Raw genomic sequence first — 16326 nt, forward strand, 5'->3', positions numbered from 1 at the left:
CTTCAGCCTGAAATGAGACCCTGTCTCAAAAAAAAGAAAGTTGAAAAGTGTTGTTGAGGAAAGAAACATGATTTTGGCACAACCCAAAGTAGCTCGAGACTCCACTTTCATCGGCCCCCCTCCAATAAAGCAGGACTCCAGATGGGAAGGTGAAATCCCCACTCTAATAAAGGACGGTTAATTCATCGAATCCCGAGACTTCTTACGAACTCTCTGGAACAAATGAAGCCGCTTCATGAGGCAGGAAATGTCATGAGGATAAAAGCTCCTACATATCACAGGCTCTCAGGATCTCAGCCCCTTTTCAGAGTTTCACAAAATGGAAAGCAATGACTGGAAGACTTGAGGTCTCCATATGGCAGGAAGAATGTCCTAATGAAGTAGAGTGAAATCTGGAACAAGATGTTTCATGAAATCTCAGCTGAAAAGGCAGGACGCAGCTTCTCCAGCAAAGGCAGTGCCAACCTCTAGTCAAATCTCTCGCCGAGATTTCTTCCTGCTAAGTTACTAAGTCCAGGAAAGTGGCTCTAACGTCAAAATCCCTGTCCCCAAAGTGTCGTTCAGAAGGGTAGGCACAGAAGCAACAAGATGAGGAGTGAAGTACGTCAAGGAGAGTCCAACCTCCCTCTAAGACAGAGAAACAGAATGTTGGGACCCCAGTGCAGACCTGCAGGCATAGTAATGAGAAAAAGGGCTGGTGCGGTGGATCACGCCTGTAATCCCAGCACTTCGGGCAGCCAAGGCGGGTGGATCACTTGAGCCCAAGGGTTTGAAACCAGTCTGGCCAACATGGCAAAACCCCATCTCTAAAATGCAAAAATTAGCCAGGTGTGGTGGTGGGTGCCTGTAATCCCAGCTACTCAGAAGGCTGAGGCAGGAGAATCTCTTGAGCCCAGGAGGCGGAGGCTGGAGTGAGCTGAGATTGTGCCATTGCACTTCAGCCTGGGCAACAGAGTAAGACTCTGTCTAAATAACAAATAAATAAATGGAAAAAGGAGGGAAGAAACACCTGTGCCAGTGACAGATGCAGAAACCTGCCTGGAGGAAATCCTGACCCGGAAGTCAGCTGCAGTGCCCTACAGCGCATCACACTGCAACAGAGGCTGACGACCCCCGGCTCTTTTTAGACCTGCTGCATTGCTGCTGACAACTCAGCTGCCCACTTGCCTGGGAGGCTGGGAGGTGTCTCTGCCACAGGAGCATGCTGTAGCCAAGGATGGCTGATGGCAGATGCCTGGGCCCAGGCCCTAAGGTAGGTCCGAACCTATGGCGTGATTCAGGCTCCTAAGTGCTAACTTGTGGGGTCTGCAACTTGGGGAACCGCTTTGTGAACCACACTAGAGGAGGAAATGGAAAGACTGTTCCTCCAGCTCATCTATTTCTCGTTCTTTCCCCACCCAAGAGAAAAGAGGCCTTGGTGTGGCTGTCAAGGGAGGTATTTCTGCCCAGGAATTGGGTCTCACTAAGGCTTTTCCTGGGCCTGCCCTCCAAGCAGCTGCAGGCAGTGGGCGGGCAGAACTGGTTTTCCAGGCACAGCTGGTGATGAGACATCCTCCCATGTATTTACATGGCATGAACCCAGAACACCTGCAGACGGGGCCACGCCGGATGCCTGCTGATGCCATTTCCTATCCCTAAAGGCTCCCCTTGACCCTATGTCTGGACGGTTTTTGGAGGGGAGGCTTCTTACTTCGAGTCAAAACCCTTCCCCCAACCGAGAGCACTACTGAGGCCACATGGGAAGAGCTGGCAGTGGTTGGGGTCACTTTTGTCCACTAGATAAGTAGTTGACCAAAGGGGTTTAAGGAGACGGGCCCATGGCATTGAACAGTGGTTTCTCCTGAGCGACTGGTCTACCCGCTGCGTCATGCCTGGTCTCACCTGTGACTCACATTGGGCCTCATTGCGACTTCATTCTGTATGTTTCCTCCCCACCACAAAGTGAGGCTTTGCCCAGTGCCTCCCCTTCCTCCTGACATCTGAAATTCCAGTTAGAGCGCATTCCACATCCTGAAGGCTTTGTCAACCTGCAAGACGCAGCTGCTACTCAGAGAGGCACAGCCACATTCCTCCTCAGAGTCTGGTTTCTAGGAGGACCCAGGACTGGGAGGACCCTCTGGGAAGAAGAAAGAGTGAGACAGCGACCCGGGAGGGAAGGCTGAGGAAGCTAACGCTTCATCTGCTTTATAGTTTGTCCCTAGGCTTTCATCCTGCTTTGGGCCAGATGTGGGAAAGGGGGTGACTAGAAACAGGGGTCCACAAGGACCCTGTCCATGCCAAGCCTAAACCTCACTTAAAATATTAAATCAAAATAAGACCTCACTTCTCTGCGGAGTCTAAAATAGTTACACGAATAGAAGCAGAGTGTCAAATGGTGGTCACTGGGCGTGGGGCAATGGTTCAATGGTTCAATGGCCTAGGGATTTACTAGGCACTATAGGTCCTAGTGCTAACCCTACTGTATCGTATACGGAAATGTGCAGAGGGCAGATCTTGAGTTGTGTTCCTTCTTTATTTTTAATCTAATCTAATTTTATTTTTTTGTCTGACATTACCTTAGGCTTGTCAGTCAAGTGTTCTTTCTTTTTTAGAGACAGGGTCTTGCTTGGTTGCCCAGGCTAGTGTGTAGTGGTGCAATCATAGCTCACTGCAGTCTTGAACTCTTGGGCTCAAGCAATCCTCCCACCTCAGCCCCCTGAGTAGTTGGGACTACATGTGCACACCACCACGCCTGGCTAATTTATATATATGTGTGTGTATATATATATATATATATATACACATGTGTGTGTGTGTGTGTATATATATATATATATATATATATATATATATATATATATATATATTTTGTAGAGATAGGATGTTGCCCAGGTGGGTCTCAAACTCCTGAGCTTGTCAAGTGATCCTCCCTCCTCAGCCTCCCAAAGCACTGAGATTACAGGTGTGACCCAGTGCACCCAGCCTTGTGCTGTGTTCTTAACGTGCACACAGATGTTTGCACACACAAATAAATAATTAACAGGGCAGGAGGAATCTTTGGGAGGTGATGAATGTGTTTATAGATTTGAGGTGGTAATGGTTTCGCCATTGTGTACTTTATCCCAAACTCATTGAAATGTAGACATTAAATATGTACAGCTTTTGTTTACATGCCAATCTTACTTCAGTAAAGTGGTTTAAAAAAAATAAGATCAACCCAGTGGTAAAGGTGGTGAAGCCAACCCCTGCCTCCCTCACTTGTTCAGCTACGAAAGAGGAAGAACCCAGAGCGCAGCCACTGTTGGCTCCGCGCCTAATGACGGAAGCCTTCTATGAGCTGGGTTTGTTATCATGTTTGGCTCCTGGACTGGATTGTTTTCTTTCCTTTTAAGACGTTTGAAGTCCTTTGATGAGCTGGTGTTTACAGTTCATGTTCTTTCATGCCAAACAAGCGCTTATTATTGCCTAGAATTACAAAAGCATTTGGTGTTTTCCAAGCTTAGGTGGCCAGCTTCAGAATCCAAGAAGGGATTATTTTATACCACGGGGGAGGGGGGTTGGGAAAAGTCAGATATAAATCAGATTTCTGTGAGTTTAGTAATGTTTAAAATTCATTAGGGAAGAGACCAAAAGGAAACTTCTGATGAATTTTTTTTTTTTTTTTTGTAAAACAAAGTCATTCACATTCTGCCATGAGTGTAATTGCCTCTATCCTAGGCAATCTCCGTATTGTAAGTTGAGATGATTTGTGCCGGTGTGTTTAGATAAGGCATGCCTGTTCCATAAATGCGTACTTGCTTTGGATCCTCTGCGCCGTTTTCCTGTCTTTTCCTTCTATTCTTTTTCCTTGGCCGCTTTTATTTTAATTGGACGGTGACTCATAGAGCAAGTGCATTCAAAGCCAGACCAGGATATTCAGGGACTGTCCCAAGAAACCTGGGGCTGGCAGCCTCCCCAGCTGCAGGGAAGCCATCCCTTTCCTCAACCAGTCCAACTGGCAAAAGGTAAGGATAGTCTGCCGTGCTTTTTACCGCTCTGGCGCGGTGAGAACAGGTTGTGAATCCCTTGGTTGCCAGCACCAAGCAAGGAAAACAATCTCCATTCACAGCCTCATCCTACAGGGTGTTCAGAAACCACTTCCCCTAGGGATCTTTAAAAATAGACCAGAAAACAGGCCTCTACTGCCTTGAGGGCTTTGGGGTGGGTTCTGCCCTGAAGCTGAGGAGGCCCTGACCCAGCTGGGGGCTTCTCTGCCCTGGACTGGGCCTTCAGGTCTCAGAACTGAGCCTTCAAGATTCCTTCAGGACCCGAGGACAGCTGGAGTCGCTGAATCCTGAATGACTAGGCAGGGAAGAAGCGATGACTCGTAAGATTAGGTGGGCCTTGAAGGTGTGAGGCTGTTGGCTCACTGAGATGAAAGGTAGACTCCTTTCTCCTTTCTGAGAGGTTTCACATGGGCCTCGGGTGCCCAGAAGAACAAGGTGCACCGGCTGCAGATCCAGCTTGCAAGCTGCTTGCGCAAACAGCCAGGCAGGGCCACTCTCGGGGCTCAGGGCCCAGCCCTTCCACAGCCTTGTCCCGCCGGTCACCAAGGATGTGATTCTCCGGTGATCAGGCAGACTTGGAATATCAAAGGCAGATTCCTTTAAATATATATATATATTAATATCAAAAATAAATAAATAAATATATAAGATATAAAAAAAATATATTATATTAATATATACATATATTTTAAATTAGCATGTGCAGGATGTGCAGGTTTGTGGCATAGGTAAACGTGTGCCATGGTGGTTCACTGTACCTATCAACCCATCACCTAGGTATTAAGCCCAGCATCCATCAGCTCTTTTCCCTCAGGCTCTCCCTCCCCCATCCTCTCCCAACAGGCCCCAGTGTGTGTTGTTCCCCTCCCTGTGTTCATGCGATCTCATTGTTCATCTCCCACTTAATAAGTGAGAACATGCAATGTTTGGTTTCTTGTTCCTGCATTGATTTGCTGAGGATAATGGCTTCCAGCTTCATCCATGTCCCTGCAAAGGACATGATCTCATTCCTTTTTCTGGCTGCATAGTATTCCATGATGTATATGCACTATAGTTTCTCTTTCACTGATGGGCATTTGGGTTGATTCCATGTCTTTGCCATTGTGAATAGTGCTGCAATGAACCTATGCATGCATGTATCTTTGACAATTTCTCAAAGACTTAGAACTGGAAATACCATTAGACCCAGCAATCCCATTACTGGGTATATACCCCAGGAGGGGGAGGAGGAAGAGGAGAGTGGAGAAGGAGGTGGAGGTGAAGGGGAATTCTTTTCCTTGGGTGATTCTGGGAGGCTCCAAGCAGAGGGGCTCTGATTGGAGGGTTCTAGAAGTAAGGCAGCTTCTGGATTTCCAGCGCAGGAGATGAACATGAAGGAAGACTTACCAGGGACCACATTCTAGAGCCAGGGGACATTTGGGGCCCTGGGATCAAACCTTCCCTGCCTTCCCAGCCCACCACACCTCAGTTTCGTCTCCTACCCTTCAGGTTCTCATCTCCACATTTCCAGGGCCCCACTGAGAAAGGCAGGGGCCACTCCAACAGCGAATTCACAATTAAAAGGGGAACCAAAGCTCACATTCCTGTTAGGAGGTGGATGTCATCTCTTCTTCTCTGTGCATTGTCATCCACAGATGCATTTACTCAGGAAACACCTATTGAGCGCCTACTGTATGTACAGCCCAGACTCTGCCTAGGAGGGCAGCTGGGAGTCCACACCCCTGCCATTGGAAGTGTGCGTGTATGTGTGTGTCTGCCTGTATGTATGAGAGAGAGGGAGAGGGAGAGGGGGAGAGAGAGAGAGAGAGAGAGGAGCGGTGTGCAATAAATGCACCATTTTAATCTAGTTTTGTAGGCAGTGAGTGCTGCCTACAAATAGTGTGGGATCAGGCAAGTCCCCCTGGCCCCCATCCCTTCCTTAGTTGACAGCTGAAGTTGAAGGTCACCACAGACACCATGGCCTTTTGAAGGGAAGAAGCCCCTAAGGACACAGTGTATTTAGAAGTTGCACATGGAACACGGTGGGGGGGGGGTCTTTAAGGATTTATTGTACACATTTACCCACCTAGGTCCGTGTACATGTTTCTGTATGTACACCTGGCTCTAAAGGAGTCTTTCTTGGTAGCAAGAAATAGCACCACCTCCCTGCTCAGTCCCCGGGCCTCCAGGATCCCCTAGTAGTGGGTGCAGAGCAGGGCCAAGGGAACAGAGCTTGTTCCATCTGGCTGTGACTTAGGTTGTAATAACTCTGTTTCCTACTGTCCTCAATCTGGTAGGTTAGGCTTCCCCCATGAGCTGCCTGTCCTACATGTAAGCTCATTCTACCTCATTCTAGGCAGTATTTCAGGCTTAAATATCACCCTTCGCAAAGAATGTAAATGCTAGCGTGAGAGGGCGCAGAGTGAGACAGATTGTGGATTTAAGTAGTGATTATACCACTTCTCAGAAATGCCTGCACAATGATTAGTACCACATATATATCGTATGGGGGTGGCTTAAATCTCTTTGGAAGAGAGATACTTCAAATGCAGTGGCACTGGTTTTAAAACGATTAATTTAATGTCTGAGGGCTCATTTTATCACCAGGAAGTCAAAGCTACTGTGACATGGATTGAACCATTTAACCCTGAAGTCATGGGCAGCCACTTTTTCTGTTTCTAGAATGATTGAAGAAGAAGAGGAGGAGGAGGAGGAGGAGAGGAGGAGGAGAAAAAGGATGGGGAAGAGGAGAGGGAGGAGGAGAAGGAGAGAGGAAGGAGGAAGAGGAGGGGAAGGAAGAGGGGGAGGAAGAGGAGGGGAAGGAGGAGAGGGGGAGGAGGAGGTGGGGGAGAAGGAGAGGGAGAAGAGTAGAAGAGGGACAAAGAGAGGGAGGAAGAGGGAGAGGAGGGGAGGGAGGAGGGGGAGAAGGAGGTGAAGAGGCGGAGAGAAGGGGAGGGGGAGAGGGAGGAGAGGAGGAGAAGGAGGAGGAGGGGGAGGAGGAGGAAGAAGAAACATCACACTAGGGCCTGGGACTTTTTTGTGAGAAGGAAAGAGCTTCCCTTGGCCTCCTTATACCCTCTAGCTGAGCCCAGAAGAGACAGAGCTCTCCAGAACTGGGGTTTTCGTGGCTGGGCCAGCCCTGCTAGGGTCCTCTGTGGTGGCTCACATTTTGTTTAAAGTCCCAACGTTTCCTTTTTTTTTTTTTTTAAGAGACGGGGTCTTGCTCTGTCACCCAGGCTGGAGTGCAGCGATGTGATCACAGCTCACTGCAGCTTCTGTGTGCCAGGCTCAAGCCATCCTCCCACCTCAGCCTCCTGAGTAGCTGGGACTCCAGGTGCACATCACCACACCCAGCTATTTCTTTGTATCTTGCTCTGTCACCCAGGCTGGAGTGTAGGGATGTGATCACAGCTCACTGCAGCTTCTGTGTGCCAGGCTCAAGCCATCCTCCCACCTCAGCCTCCTGAGTAGCTGGGACTCCAGGTGCACACCACCTAACCCAGCTATTTCTTTGTATTTTGCTAGAGGCAGGTTTTTGCTACATTGCAAAGGCTGGTCTCGAACTCCTGAGCTCAAGCAACCCACCTGCCTTGGCCTCCCAAAGTGCTGGGATTACAGGCGTGAGCCACCATGCCTGGCCTTTCCCTCCATTCTTCATTCTGCCTGATGTCTGCCCTTAGGAAGTTCATGGACTGATGGAACACACAAGCACAATAATACAGGGAAGCTGGGGTGCCAGGAGGGCTGCACCAAGGCCCTGAGACCGCCCCCCAACCTCGGGGATCTGCCCAGACCCTGCAAGGCCTCCGTCTGGGTGGGGAAATCCAATCTGGGTATTAGGAAGCCACTTGTTTTCAGGCATCATGTGCCACATTCTTCAATATCAATTTTCTCAGAAATAGAGCTGATGCATTTGATCTCCATCTGCCTAGATTCTTTGTTTCATTTCTCAATGGGCTCAAAACTTAGAGTAGCAGGGTGCTCTCTCGGGGGCCATGATGAACTCCAGTAGTGACAGTTAGGTCAGCCCCGAAGGGTCATAGTTTAAAGAGGAAGAATGTCAGGCCAATGCTGTGTATCCAAAATGGTGGTCTCTGAAGTTGGGGAGCAGAGGGTGGACTTCCCTGGCACAGCAAACTGAACACACAGAGGCTTGGAAGTGGGAGGAGCAAGAGTGTTGGAGGCTGTGAAAGCCCGAAGCTGCTGGAATGCCGGGTGAGGACAGAGGTGCTGAGAAGCTGGAGAGACAGCCAGACCAAGTCACGCGGGGTGGCAAGGCTACAGAAAAGTTTGAATTGTATTCTAAGTGCTACCGGAAGTCGGGAAGTCACTGAGGGATCTTAAGCAGGGCGGTGAGACGGTTTTATTCACTCCTTTAGAAGTCATTCTTTTAAACCCTGTGGAGATGGTCTGGCCATGGTCTTGGGAACAGACAAAGAGAGAACACTTAGGAGACTTTTGCAGCGGTCCAAGGGAGGTCTAGATGGTCACCCAGACTAGGACAGCAGCAATCAACCATTGGAAGGAAATCCTCAGATGGGAGAGATCACTGGGAGAGCGGAGCCCCAGAATCTGCTGAAGAATTGGATGTCTGGGGAGAGGGAAGAACTGGGGATGGATCCTCGGTTCTGGCTTGATGAGTGGGTGGATGTTGATGCCATTTAGGGGGATGGTGAAGACTGGGAGGAGCCTGGGGAAGACTATTACATTTCAGGCGTTCTAAGGCTTCTTGGAGGCAATGTCAGGTAAGAAGTTGGACAGAGGAGTGGACGCTCAGGGGGTCTTCAGGAACGCTGACATTGAAAGGCATGTGTGTGAGGACACCCACGCAGAGGGGACAAGGGACAACATCCTTGTCATCCTGCCTGGACAGTCATTTGGCGAGAGGACGAGAATGACACAGCTATTGTGTATTATTCAGCACTGCTTGGGCTGAATGATAGAGACAGCTTCCTCTGGAAAATTCTGTCTAGCAAGCCTAGCATTATTAAGGATTATTGCATGATTTCATTTTGGGGAAATTTTCATAACTTCTAGGACATTTTTTCTTCTCTATACAGTAAGTAATTGTCAATCATTTTCTCATTGAGGGCAAAAGTTGCAGAAGGCTTTTTATTCATTATAATTAATGGCCTTTGAAAAAAGACCCTTTAATTAATGTTCCTGTTCGGCACAGAGCTTTTTGAAGACACCACTCCCTCCCTACACACACAGCTGTGGGTTATAGTCTAATTGTCACCTGGCTGCAGGACCCCACAGGGATCTACAGTTTGTCCCACTTCTGCCCTGCCACACTTCCCTGAAATGCTCCTAACTACTGAATCCCATTGAGCCCTGTGAAAGCGGTGACCAATATTTAAAGTTCATTTCAGGAAGGTTTCATAATAAGATCTGGGGAAAATAACATAATCTCATTTTAAAACATTTCCTTCCTCTGGTCTGCTGATAGAGTCAAACAATCCAGAGCTCCATCTGTGCTGTCGCAGGGCCAGGTTTTGGGAGGCGGTTTTGAAGTGATTTGTCTTTGTTTCAGGGCACCTCTGGTGGGATTCCCTCCCCTCCTGGATGAGTGCAGGCTGTACCACTTGACTCTTGGATTTGCAATTCCAGGAGGAAAATAATGAGCCAGCATTGTCGGAAAATGTCACTCTGTCCCAATGATCAGTGGGAAGTCAAGCTTGAGACAGCAGAGTGGATTTTCTCTTCAAGGAGCACTTTTAAACATAATAGAGGCCGGGCATGGTGGCTCACGCCTGTAATCCCAGCACTTATGGGAGGCCCAGGCAGGCGAATCGCTTGAGGTCAGGAGTTTGAGACCAGCCTGACCAACATGGTGAAATCCCATCTCTACTAAAAATACAAAAATTAGCCGGGGTTGGTGGTGCACATCTGTAATCCCAGCTACTCAGGACGCTGAGGAAGAAGAATCGCTTGAACCTGGGAGACAGAGGTTGCAGTGAGCCGAGATCACATGGCTGCATTCTAGCCTGGGCAACAGAGCAAGACTTCGTCAATAAATAATAAATAAATGAATGTAATAGGGAAACACACAAACATTCAATAAAGCCACAACCATAATAAAGATTCAAATATGCATCTGTAGGTCACGTGCCAACGTGCACCACCGTTTCCAGTCTCACCCTCTGCACCTCTGAACAACACAGGGCTTTGGGATGACTTGATCTCAGTCCTGGGTGAAGGTGGGATGGGACTGCCCCCTGCAGCAATCCCAACTGCTCCTTTCCTGGTTTCCAACAAGCCCATCTCCTTCTCTCCTGCTTCCAGTGCAAGGGTAGGCAATCTTTTTCTGTAAGAGCCAGATAGTAAATATTTTATTTTATTTATTAAGACAGGGTCTCACTCTGTCACCGAGGCTGGAGTGCAGTGGCACAATCATAGGTCACTGCAGCCTTGACCTTTGGGGCGTGAGCCATCCTTCTGCCTCAACCCTCTGTTTAGCTGGGACTACAGGCATGCATCACTATGCCCAGCTAATTAAAAAAATTTTTTGTCCAGCCTGACCAACATGGTGAAACTCCATCTCTACTAAAAATATAAGAATTAGCTGGGCATGGTGGCATGTACCTGTAATCCCAGCTACTGGGGAGGCTGAGGCTGGAGAATCACTAGAACCCGGGAGGTGGAGGCTGCAGTGAGCTGAGATCGCATCACTGCACTCCAGCCTGGGCGACAGAGTGAGACTGTCTCAAAAACAAAAATTGCTTTCTGTAGAAATGAGATCTTGCTGTGTCATCCAGGCTGGTCTCGAACTCCTGGGCTCGAGCGATCCTGTCCTCAGTCTCCCAAAGAGCTGAGATTACAGATGTGAGCCATGGCGCCCAGCCAGGATACATTTTAGACGGTCTGGACCACGCATTCTCTTTCACGCTGACTCAACTCTGTCCTGCAGCCTGAAAACAGCCACAGACAGTATGTGAACAGCTGAGGGTGACTGCGCTCAAGTGAAACTATTTCTGGGTGTTGAAATTTAAATTTCAAATAATTTTCACATGTCATGAAATAGAGTTCTTCTTTTGATTTTTTAAACCATTTTAAAATATAAAAACATTCTCAGCTCATGTGTTGCACAAAAGCGGGCAGCAGACAGGATGGATCTGGCTCAGGGCCTGCAGTTTGCCGACTCTTCTTTTTTCATTTTTTTTTTTGAGACAGAGTCTCGCTCTGTCACCCAGGCTGGACTGCAGTGGTGCAATCTCGGCTCCCTGCAATCCCGCCTCCTGGGTTCAAGCAATTCTCCTGTCTCAGCCTCCCAAGTAGCTGGGACTACAGGCATGTGCCAGCACACCTTGCTAATTTTTGTATTTTTAGTAGAGACAGGGTTTCATCATGTTGGTCAGGCTGGTCTCAAACTCCTGGTCTCAGGTGATCCTCCTGCCTTGGCCTCCCAAACAGTTGGGATAACTGGTGTGAGCCACCGCACCTGGCCCTGACTCTTCTTAATCTGTGGCTTTTGCATGAATCTCCTCCTGGTGATTCGGGTCTTGTGGCTTTATCTTTGCCACCCTGATCAAAATCTCCTCTCTACCAATGCAGGGATATGAGTGCCAGTTTCTATCAGAGTGTGATTAAAAGGGAGAAGGATCCTTCTCATGCCTGTTTTTTGCTCTTCACTGATCTCCTGCCACTGCTTCCGCCTCTGTGCCCATCTCCTCTGCTAGGTGTTGACTTCCTGAGGTTCCATTTTCTTCATGTGCCCATCTCCCCTGTGAACTCTAAATGCCCTTACAAGGTGTCTCATCAGACCTTATGGTTGGCAGGGCTTTGTGGCTCATGCCTGTAATCCAGCACTTTGGGAGGCCAAGGCAAGAGCATTGCTTGAGGCCACGAGTTTGAGACCAGCCTGGGTAACATGGTAAGTCCTTGTCTCTGCAAAAAATAAAAAAAATTAGCCAGGCGTGGTGGTGCACACCTCTGGTCCCAGCTACTCAGGAAGCTGAGGCAGAAGGATCCCTTGAGCCCAGGAGTTTGAGGCTGCAGTGAGCCATGATTGTGCTGCTGCACTCTAGCTTGGGCAACAGAGTGAGATTCTGTCTCTAAAAACAAACAAACAAACAAAAGAACTCTGGCCAGGTGTGGTGGCTGACACCTGTAATCCCAGCAATTTGGGAGACCAAGGTGGCCAGATCATGAGGTCAAGAGATCAAGACCATCTTGGCCAACATGGTGAAAACCCATCTCTACTAAAAATATAAAAAATAGCTGGGCGTGGTGGCACACACCTGTAATCCCAGCTATTTGGGAAGGTGAGGCAGGAGGATCCCTTGAACCTGGGAGGTGGAGGTTGCAGTGAGCTGAGATCACGCCACTGCACTCCAGCCTGGTGATAGAGTGAGACTTCTTCCTCTCTCCACAAAAACAAGCAAACAAACAAAAAAAAGAACTCACAGTTTTGTTTCCGCATGTCTCAAACCCATGGTGGCCAAATGCAACCCAAACTGTCTGTGGGACACAAATTTCACAGGTTTGCAGCAAAATGAAAAAAATACTGATGATGGAGAAAGTTTTCTATAAGACTAAATTTGTTCTCTTTAAAGGAGTACCTTTTATACCTTTTTGGAATGACACTGTCCAGTTCTTTGTGAAAGTAGATGGTGGTAATTCACAAACCAAAAAGTCATTCATGCAAATTGCCTCTTTTCTCCTTTGAGAATTTTACTAAATTTTGAAATCCAAAAGACTGAGTACAGCATTATAATTATGACATACAAGCCTGCATTTCCAGCCCCAACGTCTCTCCTGGGTTCCAGACCCACAGCTCTTAAGTAACTGGTGGACGCCTTACCTGGATGCACAATAGCACCTCCAGCAGCATGTCTAACTCGAAATAGCTTATCTTCCTGTCCTGCTTCGAGTCGTCTCTCCTTCCCACCCCTCTCAGAAATGAACCCAGATTTCCCTCTTCTTCCTGAATTCCCCAGCAAGGTCCAGAACATGGCTCTGCCCTTACTCACTCAGGCTAGAACTGTGGAGTATTATTTCCCTGCTTCTGCCCTATCAGTGACTCTCCACGTCTGATCGGTTGCTGAGTTCTGTTGATTTGACCTCAGATAAGTCTATGGTATCTCTTTTCTCCACTGTATCTCCACCACCTCTTCCCCTTTCAGTGTTTAACGGTTTCTTCCCAAGTGCTCTCTGCTGTATCAGCATTCTCTCCAGTGGCCAACACACTACCATCCGCAGTATTAGTCAGCACGGTATTAGTCTGTTCTCGCACTGCTGTAAAGAAATACCTGAGACTGGGTAATGTATAAGAAGAGAGGTTTAATTGGCTCACGGTTCTGCAGGCTGTACACGAATCATGGCAGCATCTGCTTCTGGTGAGGCCTCAGGAAGCTTCCAGTCATGGTGGGAGGAAAAGGGAGAGCCGGCACTTCACATGGCCAGAACAGGAGGAGAAGAGTGAGGCAGGAGGCACCACACACTTTTAAACAACCAGATCTCACAAAAACTCACTATCAACAAGACAATCCCCAAGGGGGTGGCACTAGATTTCATGAGAAATCCACCCTCATGATCCAGTTACCTCCCACCAGGCCCCACCTCCAGCACTGGGGATACTTTTCGGTAAGAGATTTGAGTGGGGACACAGATCCAAACCATTTCAGTCATCTTCCTGAAAGAGACTTGATATGTCAATCACCTGCTCAAAGAAACCAGCAAGTTCGTTAGAATGAAGTCATGGGTTCCTTATCCTCCTACTCAAGGCCCTCTGTGATTCTCCCCCAGCCACCTTGCTACGCTTGTTGTTGATTCCTTCTCCCAGACATTCCCTATTCCTATCATTCAAGACGATTTAATCATTGAGTATCCTTGACGTCCATCTTTCTTCCTTTGCTAATGGCGTTTCTCTTATTTAGAATTCCCGTACTCTCTCCAAGTAACTAAATTCTTCTCCATCTTTAAGACCTAACCTAAATGTCACTTCTTCTGTACAGTGTTCCTTGAATTTGTCCATACCTGTCTCTTCCTGACCAATAATCAAAACAATCTTTTCCCAATACTAAGTGGAGCATTTCTTGCCTTGTCTCAAAGCCCTGTGCTGGCTACCTATTGCTCTGATAAAAACGTAAACACTCAGCATTGCCTGCTGTATATCTGCCCACGTTGCACTTTCTAACCTCACTCCTCACCACCTGTGTGATGGTTAATTTTTCAGGTCAACTTGACTGGGCCTGGATATTTGATCAAACATGATTTCTGGTGTGTCTGCAAGGGTGTTTTTGCATGAGATTAACTTTTTTTTTTTTTGAGACAGAATCTTGCTCTGTCACCCAGGCTGGAGGGCAGTAGTGCGTCTCGGCTCACTGCAACCTCCATCTCCTGGGTTCAGGTGGTTCTCCTGCCTCAGCCTCCCAAGTAGCTGAAATTATAGGCACCCGCCACCACGCCTGGCTGATTTTTGTATTTTTAGTAGGGACAGGGTTTCGCCATGTTGGCCAGGTTGGTCTTTAACTCTTGGCCTCAGGTGATCCTGCCTCAGCCTCCCAAAATGCTGGGATTACAGGTGTGAGCTACCATGTCTGGCCTGAAATTACTTTTTTAATGCCTGTGTCCCTTTCCAGACTCTAAGCTTCTTGAAGGCGGAAGCCTTGACTGTCTTGTTCCTCCCTGTAGCCTCAGCACACAGCACAGTGGTGTGAATGCAAGGATTTTTGCTCCTTAGTTCAGCTCAATCTGGGGTCTTGTGTCATAACCAGGAAAAAACCAGCACGCAGACACATTGAATGGTGAGGGGGGTGGAATTTGTTAAGCAAAAGGAAAGCTCTCAATTAAAGGAGGGGTCCTGCTTTCAGGCTTCCACATCACAAATTGAATACAAGGCCAGGCTCCTCCCCTGACCCCCACTTTTTTTTTTTGAGACACAGTCTTGCTCCATCACCCAGGCTGGAGTACAGTGGTATGATCTCGGCTCACTGCAACCTCTGCCTCCTGGATTCAAGCAATTCTTCCGCCTCAGCCTCCCAAGTAGCTGGGATTATAGGCACCCACCACTGCACCCGCCTAATTTTTATATTTTTAGTAGAGATAGGGTTTCACCATTTTGGTCAGGCTGGGCTTGAACTCCTGATCTTGTGATCCACCTGCCTTGGCCTCCCAAAGTGCTGGGATTACAGGTGTGAGCCACTGCACCTGGCCTCCTCTCCTGCTTAAGGGGAATTCCTAGTGGGCTCATTCTTCCAGTGGGCAGGTGGGCCCTTAGTCTGAGCCACTCCACATTGGTTTATTCCCTTACTGTGCAGGTGTGAAGAGATGGAATTTTTCACTGTGGGCACATTTAGATAAGCCCCCTGTGTAAATGACCTGGCAGGATGGGGTTCTCTGGGGACCCTTCACTATTTGCCTGGGCATTTGGCTGTCTTCTGCCTCTATCAAATGGGGAAACGAATGAGTGACTAGATCCCTGGGCTTGTGGCTGAAATGACACCGAAGTGATTATGTTCTGCAGAAGATAGAACTGTCAGGGTAAGAAACGAAGTCAACCGCCTGCCTGCCATAATCTCTGTTAAGAACTGTCAATCCTGAAGAAAAAGATGTTTCTCATCTTTTCCTCCCAGTTAAAAAAAAAAAAATCACTATTGCGCTATCACAGCTCAGATCAAATTCAATCTAATTAAGGCGACAAGGTGTTTCCGGTTTGGTAATCTTGCTTGTGGTGGTTTTTAAAATGTGTGCCCAGCTGGATGGTAATAAATGACTAAGAATCAGGGCAGATGAAATCCTAATTTCGTTTCTTCATGTCTACTTGTCTCCCACTTTCCGTAATGGCTTCCATATGGAGATAAACATGATTTATAGCTGGGTTTTTAGGTTAAAATGTGTGAATTGTGGTTCTCTGATACACCTCTCTGTTTTCCCTTTGCAGAGACTTTCATAGGAAGCAGGTTGTTCTCCAGCTCTGAGCAACCCCCGAACTCGGGGCAAAATGAAGCTGAATTCACGGCCACTGAGTTTCCCACAGGCTGACCACATCATTGCTCTAAGAGACCTTGAAGTTGCCTCCTTCTACCTCTGCCAGCTCTTACCTTCCTTCTTCCTCCCATACGCTGACTTGGCTGGTCTCCATCAGAGGTTTGGAATGGGATATTTCTTTCATTCACCTATCGTGTAGGAAGTTCTGTTTACAATATTACAAAAGACAACAGATGAACTTAACTGCAGAAAAGGGCCCCAAAATAGGAGGCTTCATTCCTCCCTGTAGCCTCAGCATACACACATACGGCCTCAGCACAGGGCCACATAGGAGGCCATCAATTTGTTGACAAATGTGTCTTGTGGGTCTTGAGATCTGAGGTGTGGTAGA

At 47.9% G+C, this 16326-nt stretch overlaps 1 protein-coding gene across 20 annotated transcripts in view; it reads left to right on the plus strand.

The window, feature by feature from the left end:
* USP6NL (USP6 N-terminal like) overlaps positions 1–16326 on the plus strand; it is a 275187-nt gene that overhangs the window by 42491 nt on the left and 216370 nt on the right. For all 20 annotated transcript variants that reach the window (XM_078329248.1, XM_078329245.1, XM_078329259.1 and 17 more), the window contains exon 3: positions 15889–16094. The gene's annotated coding sequence lies outside the window, so the exon portion shown is untranslated. The remainder of the gene's footprint in view (positions 1–15888; positions 16095–16326) is intronic.

The sequence above is a fragment of the Callithrix jacchus genome, chromosome 7, assembly GCF_049354715.1.
Source record: "Callithrix jacchus isolate 240 chromosome 7, calJac240_pri, whole genome shotgun sequence".
In the NCBI taxonomy this organism is placed as follows: domain Eukaryota; kingdom Metazoa; phylum Chordata; class Mammalia; order Primates; family Cebidae; genus Callithrix; species Callithrix jacchus.